This window comes from Chiloscyllium plagiosum, unplaced genomic scaffold, assembly GCF_037043375.1.
Source record: "Chiloscyllium plagiosum isolate Xiang-an unplaced genomic scaffold, Cpla_swu_hap1 HiC_scaffold_10, whole genome shotgun sequence".
Taxonomy (NCBI): domain Eukaryota; kingdom Metazoa; phylum Chordata; class Chondrichthyes; order Orectolobiformes; family Hemiscylliidae; genus Chiloscyllium; species Chiloscyllium plagiosum.
The window spans coordinates 84,827,182-84,835,591 of record NW_028270148.1 but is presented as its reverse complement, the minus strand read 5'-3'; positions in this window follow the sequence as shown (position 1 = coordinate 84,835,591).

The following is an 8,410-nucleotide window of genomic DNA, read 5'->3' as shown; positions in this document are numbered from 1 at the left end:
ACAACTTCATAACTGTTTGAATTCCCTATTGCATATCAATTCCTTTTTGATCTGCACGGTTGTAGTTTTCTATTCTGCTCACCAATGAATGATGTTATATTTGCACGTTCTCCTCGTGTCTGCGTGGGTTTCCTCCGGGTGCTCCGGTTTCCTCCCACAGTGCAAAGATGTGCAGGTCAGGTGAATTGGCCATGCTAAATTGCCCGTAGTGTTAGGTAAGGGGTAAATGTAGGGGCATGGGTGGGTTGCGCTTCGGTGGGTCGGTGTGGACTTGTTGGGCCGAAGGGCCTGTTTCCACGCTGTAATGTAATCTAATCTAATCTAATCTATATACATTTTAAGTTAATACATGAAAGATTATGTGCTAATCCAGAGAAATTGCAGACAGCCATGTCAAATTCTGATGTGCCAGGGGAATTGTGCGAAATGAAGAATTCATCAGCAGTTCTAGGGTTAGCTGCTTTGCACAATGTCAGGTATGTCAAAACCATACCACTGGCAGGAGAATAGATTCACGGTGAAGGGGAAAACGAGAGAATTCAAAAGGCTACAGAACAAAGGTGCAATCTCTTGATTTAAAGGGTTTATTTCATCTAACAAGACAAAGACACTATGGCAAAGAGCATTCAAAGTGAATGCAACAACAGGAAGAAGAAAGGCCAGCATCATTTCTTTTCTGAGTGTATCGTTGGCAAATTGCTATCAGAAGGGAAGACAAAGTGGGGAAAATCATTATTAGCTTATTTCTGAAGAATCCAACGATGTTGCAGCATGGGACTTGTTGAAGGAGTTACTATCACAGAAACAACATTTCCATTCCTTAAAATCTCTCAGCAGCACTGGAAGAATCTTCATGACGTTAAAGGGAAATGAAGGTACTGAATTACCAGATTAGTCTGCAAAGCTTGCTGAGAGGCAATAGATATTCCCTACTTCAACATTCCACAGGCACTGTAACCTGACATCACTTATATATCAACTATATCAACCATTTCAAACCATAATGCTTACAATAACACACAGGTCTTCTTATTTCCTTTCAACTTTTGTCAGAATCAATTCCAAAAATCCTGGCAGGTTGTGATTTCAAGATCCAGTGTTAGTTAGTCAGTTATTACAACATAATTTCTCTTGAGGGAAAATACAGCACACAAGGAAGAATAAATCACTTGGGAGGAGAAAACAAAACAAGTTTCTGCCTGAACTGGACGAGGGTCGAGAGCATTAAGTTCCTAAGAGTGACAATAACCCACAATCTGACTTGGACCACCCATGTAGATATATCGGTCAAGAATGCACAAAGCCTCTTCTCACTCAGGAGGCTAAGGAAATTCGGCATGTCCATAAGGACCCTTAACAACTTCTACAGATACACCATAGAAAGCATTCTATCTGGGTGCATCATGGCTTGGTATAGTAACTGCTCTGCCTGGGGCTGTAAAAAATTACAGAAAGTTGTGAACACAGCCCAGATCATTACTTCTCTTTGGTATGGAAAGGCAGCCAACCTCATCAAAGACCCCTCACACCCCAGTGATAATCTCTTCCAACCTCTTCTGTCAGGCAGAAGGTACAAAAACTTAAAAACATGTACCAACGGGTTCATGAACAGCTTCTTTGCCATTCTCAAATTTCAAACCTAAAGTTGATCTTGCTTTTGTACACAGTCCTGTGCAGCTGCAACTTTGTATGTCTCACTGTGTTCAATTAAGCAATGATTTGTATGTCCATGCTCACAGCCATGCGTCGCTACCAACACTCCCTGCAGTCAGCCCTGTCCCAGCTCAGTGCCACACTCTCCCAGACCTGCAAAGGACCTCATCCTGAGAAGGATTCACACACTTGGCAATTGCTTTTTCTCCAGCTTGTCAGTTATCAAGGACCGTTGGTACACCAAATTCTCACATACTTTATTCTAAACCCTGGCTTCTTCAGCCACTCCAGATCCTTCCCCCGGCCTCTGGAACCAGTCGGTTGCTACAGCCACCGCTACCACCGCTAATGATGATGTCACTTCTGCCCCCACCACCAAACTGACCGTGGCCAATGCTAATATTACTGCCACGCAATTGCCGCCAGGCCCACCCCTCCATGATCAACTCCAGGACAACTGCCTCCACAATCGCCACCAGGACAACCACCTCTGCGATCACCACCAGGACAACCACCTCCACGATCGCCACCAGGACAACCACCTCCACGATCGCCACCAGGACAACCACCTCCGCGATCATCACCAGGACAACCACCTCCGCGATCACCACCAGGACAACCACCTCTGCGATCACCACCAGGACAACCAACTCTGCGATCACCACCAGGACAACCACCTCCGCGATCACCACCAGGACAACCACCTCTGCGATCACTGCCAGGACAACCACCTCTGCGATCACCACCAGGACAACCACCTCCGCGATCACCACCAGGACAACCACCTCGCGATCACCACCAGGACAACCAACTCTGCGATCACTGCCAGGACAACCACCTCCGCGATCACCACCAGGACAACCACCTCCGCGATCAACACCAGGACAAACACCTCCGCGATCACCACCAGGACAATCACCTCGCAATCACCACCAGGACAACCACCTCCGCGATCACCACCAGGACAATCACCTCGCGATCACCACCAGGACAACCACCTTCGCGATCAACACCAGGACAACCACCTCCGCGATCACCACCAGGACAAACACCTCCGCGATCACTACCAGGACAACCACCTCTGCGATCACCACCAGGACAACCACCTCTGCGATCACCACCAGGTCAACCACCTCTGTGATCACCACCAGAACAACCACCTCTGCGATCACCACCAGGACAACCAACTCTGCGATCACCACCAGGACAACCACCTCTGCGATCACCACCAGGACAACCACCTCTGCGATCACTGCCAGGACAACCACCTCTGCGATCACCACCAGGACAACCACCTCCGCGATCACCACCAGGACAACCACCTCGCGATCACCACCAGGACAACCAACTCTGCGATCACTGCCAGGAGAACCACCTCCGCGATCACCACCAGGACAACCACCTCCGCGATCAACACCAGGACAACCACCTCTGCGATCACCACCAGGACAACCACCTCGCGATCACCACCAGGACAACCACCTCCGCGATCACCACCAGGTCAACCACCTCTGTGATCACCACCAGGACAACCACCTCTGCGATCACCACCAGGACAACCACCTCTGCGATCACTACCAGGACAACCACCTCGCGATCACCACCAGGACAACCACCTCTGCGATCACCACCAGGACAACCAACTCTGCGATCACCACCAGGACAACCACCTCTGCGATCACCACCAGGACAACCAACTCTGCGATCACCACCAGGACAACCAACTCTGCGATCACCACCAGGACAACCACCTCTGCGATCACCACCAGGACAACCACCTCTGCGATCACTGCCAGGACAACCACCTCTGCGATCACCACCAGGACAACCACCTCCGCGATCACCACCAGGACAACCACCTCGCGATCACCACCAGGACAACCAACTCTGCGATCACTGCCAGGACAACCACCTCTGCGATCACGACCAGGACAACCACCTCCGCGATCAACACCAGGACAACCACCTCCGCGATCACCACCAGGACAATCACCTCGCAATCACCACCAGGACAACCACCTCCGCGATTACCAACAGGACAATCATCTCGCGATCACCACCAGGACAACCACCTCCGCGATCAACACCAGGACAACCACCTCCGTGATCACCACCAGGACAACCACCTCCGCGATCAACACCAGGACAACCACCTCCGCGATCACCACCAGGTCAACCACCTCTGTGATCACCACCAGAACAACCACCTCTGCGATCACCACCAGGACAACCACCTCTGCGATCACTACCAGGACAACCACCTCTGCGATCACCACCAGGACAACCACCTCTGCGATCACCACCAGGTCAACCACCTCTGTGATCACCACCAGAACAACCACCTCTGCGATCACCACCAGGACAACCACCTCTGCGATCACCACCAGGACAACCACCTCTGCGATCACCACCAGGACAACAACCTCTGCGATCACTACCAGGACAACCACCTCTGCGATCACCACCAGGACAACCACCTCTGCGATCACCACCAGAACAACCACCTCGCGATCACTGCCAGGACAATCACCTCGCGATCACCACCAGAACAACCACCTCTGCGATCACTGCCAGGACAATCACCTCGCAATCACCACCAGGACAACCACCTCCGCGATCAACACCAGGACAACCACCTCCGTGATCACCACCAAGACAATCACCTCTGCGATCACCACCAGGACAACCACCTCCGCGATCACCACCAGGACAACCACCTCTGCGATCATTGCCAGGACAACCACCTCCGCGATCAACACCAGGACAACCACCTCCGCGATCAACACCAGGACAACCACCTCCGCGATCACCACCAGGACAACCACCTCCGCGATCAACACCAGGACAACCACCTCCGCGATCACCACCAGGACAACCACCTCCGCGATCAACACCAGGACAACCACCTCCGTGATCACCACCAGGACAACCACCTCCGCGATCACCACCAGGAAAACTACCTCCGTGATCACCACCAGAACAACCACCTTTGCGATCACCACCAGGACAACCAACTCTGTGATCACCACCAGAACAACCACCTCTGCGATCACCACCAGGACAACCACCTCCGCGATCACCACCAGAACAACCACCTCATGATCACTGCCAGGACAACCACCTCTGCGATCATTGCCAGGACAACCACCTCCGCGATCAACACCAGGACAACCACCTCCGCGATCAACACCAGGACAACCACCTCCGCGATCACCACCAGGACAACCACCTCCGCGATCAACACCAGGACAACCACCTCCGCGATCACCACCAGGACAACCACCTCCGCGATCAACACCAGGACAACCACCTCCGTGATCACCACCAGGACAACCACCTCCGCGATCACCACCAGGAAAACTACCTCCGTGATCACCACCAGAACAACCACCTTTGCGATCACCACCAGGACAACCAACTCTGTGATCACCACCAGAACAACCACCTCTGCGATCACCACCAGGACAACCACCTCCGCGATCACCACCAGAACAACCACCTCATGATCACTGCCAGGACAACCACCTCCGCGATCAACGCCAGGACAACCACCTCCGCGATCACCACCAGGACAACCACCTCCGCGATCAACACCAGGACAACCACCTCCGCGATCACCACCAGGACAACCACCTCCGCGATCAACACCAGGACAACCACCTCGCGATCACCACCAGGACAACCACCTCCGCGATCAACACCAGGACAACCACCTCCATGATCACCACCAAGACAATCACCTCTGCGATCACCACCAGGAAAACCACCTCCGCGATCACCACCAGGACAACCACCTCTGCGATCATGGCCAGGACAACCACCTCCGCGATCAACACCAGGACAACCACCTCCGCGATCAACTCCAGGACAACCACCTCCGCGATCACCACCAGGACAACCACCTCCGCGATCAACACCAGGACAACCACCTCCGCGATCACCACCAGGACAACCACCTACGCGATCAACACCAGGACAACCACCTCCGCGATCACCACCAGGACAACCACCTCCGCGATCACCACCAGGAAAACTACCTCCATGATCACCACCAGAACAACCACCTCTGCGATCACCACCAGGACAACCAACTCTGCGATCACCACCAGAACAACCACCTCCGCGATCACCACCAGAACAACCACCTCACGATCACTGCCAGGACAACCACCTCCGCGATCAACACCAGGACAACCACCTCCGCGATCACCACCAGGACAACCACCTCCGCGATCAACACCAGGACAACCACCTCGTGATCACCACCAGGACAACCACCTCCGCGATCACCACCAGAACAACCACCTCACGATCACTGCCAGGACAACCACCTCCGCGATCAACACCAGGACAACCACCTCCGCGATCACCACCAGGACAACCACCTCCGCGATCAACACCAGGACAACCACCTCGTGATCACCACCAGGACAACCACCTCCGCTATCACCACCAGGACAACCACCTCCGCTATCACCACCAGGACAACCACCTCTGCGATCACCACCAGGACAACCACCTCCGCGATCACTGCCAGGACAAGCACCTCTGCGATCACCACCAGGACAACTACCTCTGCGATCACTGCCAGGACAATCACCTCGCGATCACCACCAGGACAACCACCTCTGCGATCACCACCAGGACAACCACCTCTGCGATCACCACCAGGACAACCACCTCCGCTATCACCACCAGGACAACCACCTCCGCTATCACCACCAGGACAACCACCTCTGCGATCACCACCAGGACAACCACCTCAACCAGGACAACCAACTCTGTGATCACCACTAGGACAACCACCTCTGCGATCACCACCAGAACAACCACCTCCGCGATCACCACCAGGACAACCACCTCCGTGATCACCACCAGGACAACCACCTCTGCGATCACTGCCAGGACAACCACCTCCGCTATCACCACCAGGACAACCACCTCTGCGATCACCACCAGGACAACCACCTCTGCTATCACCACCAGGACAACCACATCCGCGATCACCACCAGGACAACCACCTCTGCGATCACTGCCAGGACAACCACCTCGCGATCACCACCAGGACAACCACCTCCGCGATCACCACCAGGACAACCACCTCCGCGATCACCACCAGGACAACCACCTCGCGATCACTACCAGGACAACCACCTCTGCGATCACTGCCAGGACAACCACCTCGCGATCACCACCAGGACAACCACCTCCGCGATCACCACCAGGACAACCACCTCTGCGATCACTGCCAGGACAACCACCTCGCGATCACCACCAGGACAACCACCTCCGCGATCAACACCAGGACAACCACCTCCGCGATCACCACCAGGACAACCACCTCCGCGATCACCACCAGGACAACCACCTCGCGATCACCACCAGGACAACCACCTCTGTGATCACTGCCAGGACAACTACCTCTGCGATCACTGCCAGGACAAGCACCTCCGCGATCACCACCAGGACAACCACCTCCGCGATCACCACCAGGACAACCACCTCCGCGATCACCATCAGGACAACCACCTCGCGATCACCACCAGGACAACCACCTCTGCGATCACTGCCAGGACAACTACCTCCGCAATCACCACCAGGACAACCACCTCGCGATCACCACCAGGACAACCACCTCCGCGATCAACACCAGGACAACCACCTCCGCGATCACCACCAGGACAACCACCTCGCGATCACCACCAGGACAACCACCTCTGCGATCACTGCCAGGACAACTACCTCTGCGATCACTGCCAGGACAAGCACCTCCGCGATCACCACTAGGACAACCACCTCGCGATCACCAGCAGGACAACCACTTCCGCGATCACCACCAGGACAACCACCTCCGCGATCACCATCAGGACAACCACCTCGCGATCACCACCAGGACAACCACCTCTGCGATCACTGCCAGGACAACTACCTCCGCGATCACCACCAGGACAACCACCTCCGCGATCACCACCAGGACAACCACCTCGCGATCACCACCAGGACAACCACCTCTGCGATCACTGCCAGGACAAGCACCTCTGCAATCACCACCAGGACAACCACCTCTGCGATCGCTGCCAGGACAACCACCTCGCGATCACCACCAGGACAACCACCTCTGCGATCACTGCCAGGACAACCACCTCGCGATCACCACCAGGACAACCACCTCCGCGATCACCACCAGGACAACCACCTCCGCGATCACCACCAGGACAACCACCTCCGCGATCACCACCAGGACAACCACCTCTGCGATCACTGCCAGGACAACTACCTCTGCGATCACTGCCAGGACAAGCACCTCCGCGATCACCACTAGGACAACCACCTCGCCATCACTGCCAGGTCAACTAGCTCCGCGATCACCACCAGAACAACCACCTCAGCGATCACCACCAGGACAACTACCTCCGTGATCACCACCAGGACCACTGTCTCCGCAATCACCACCAAAACCACCACCTACGTGATTGCCGCCAGGACCACCAGCTCCATGATCACCGACAGGACCACTGCCGCTGCGAACATCACCAGGACCACCGCCTCTGCAATCACCACCAAAACCACCATCTATGTGATTGCTGCTAGGACCTCTGTCTCTGCGATCATCACCAAGACCACTGTCTCTGCGATTCCCGGCAGGATGACCACCTCCACGATTGCCAGCAGGACAACCACCTCCACGATCACCACTTCCAGAAACACCACTTCCGCAATCACTAGGACCACTGTCTCCGCGATCGTTGCCGAAAC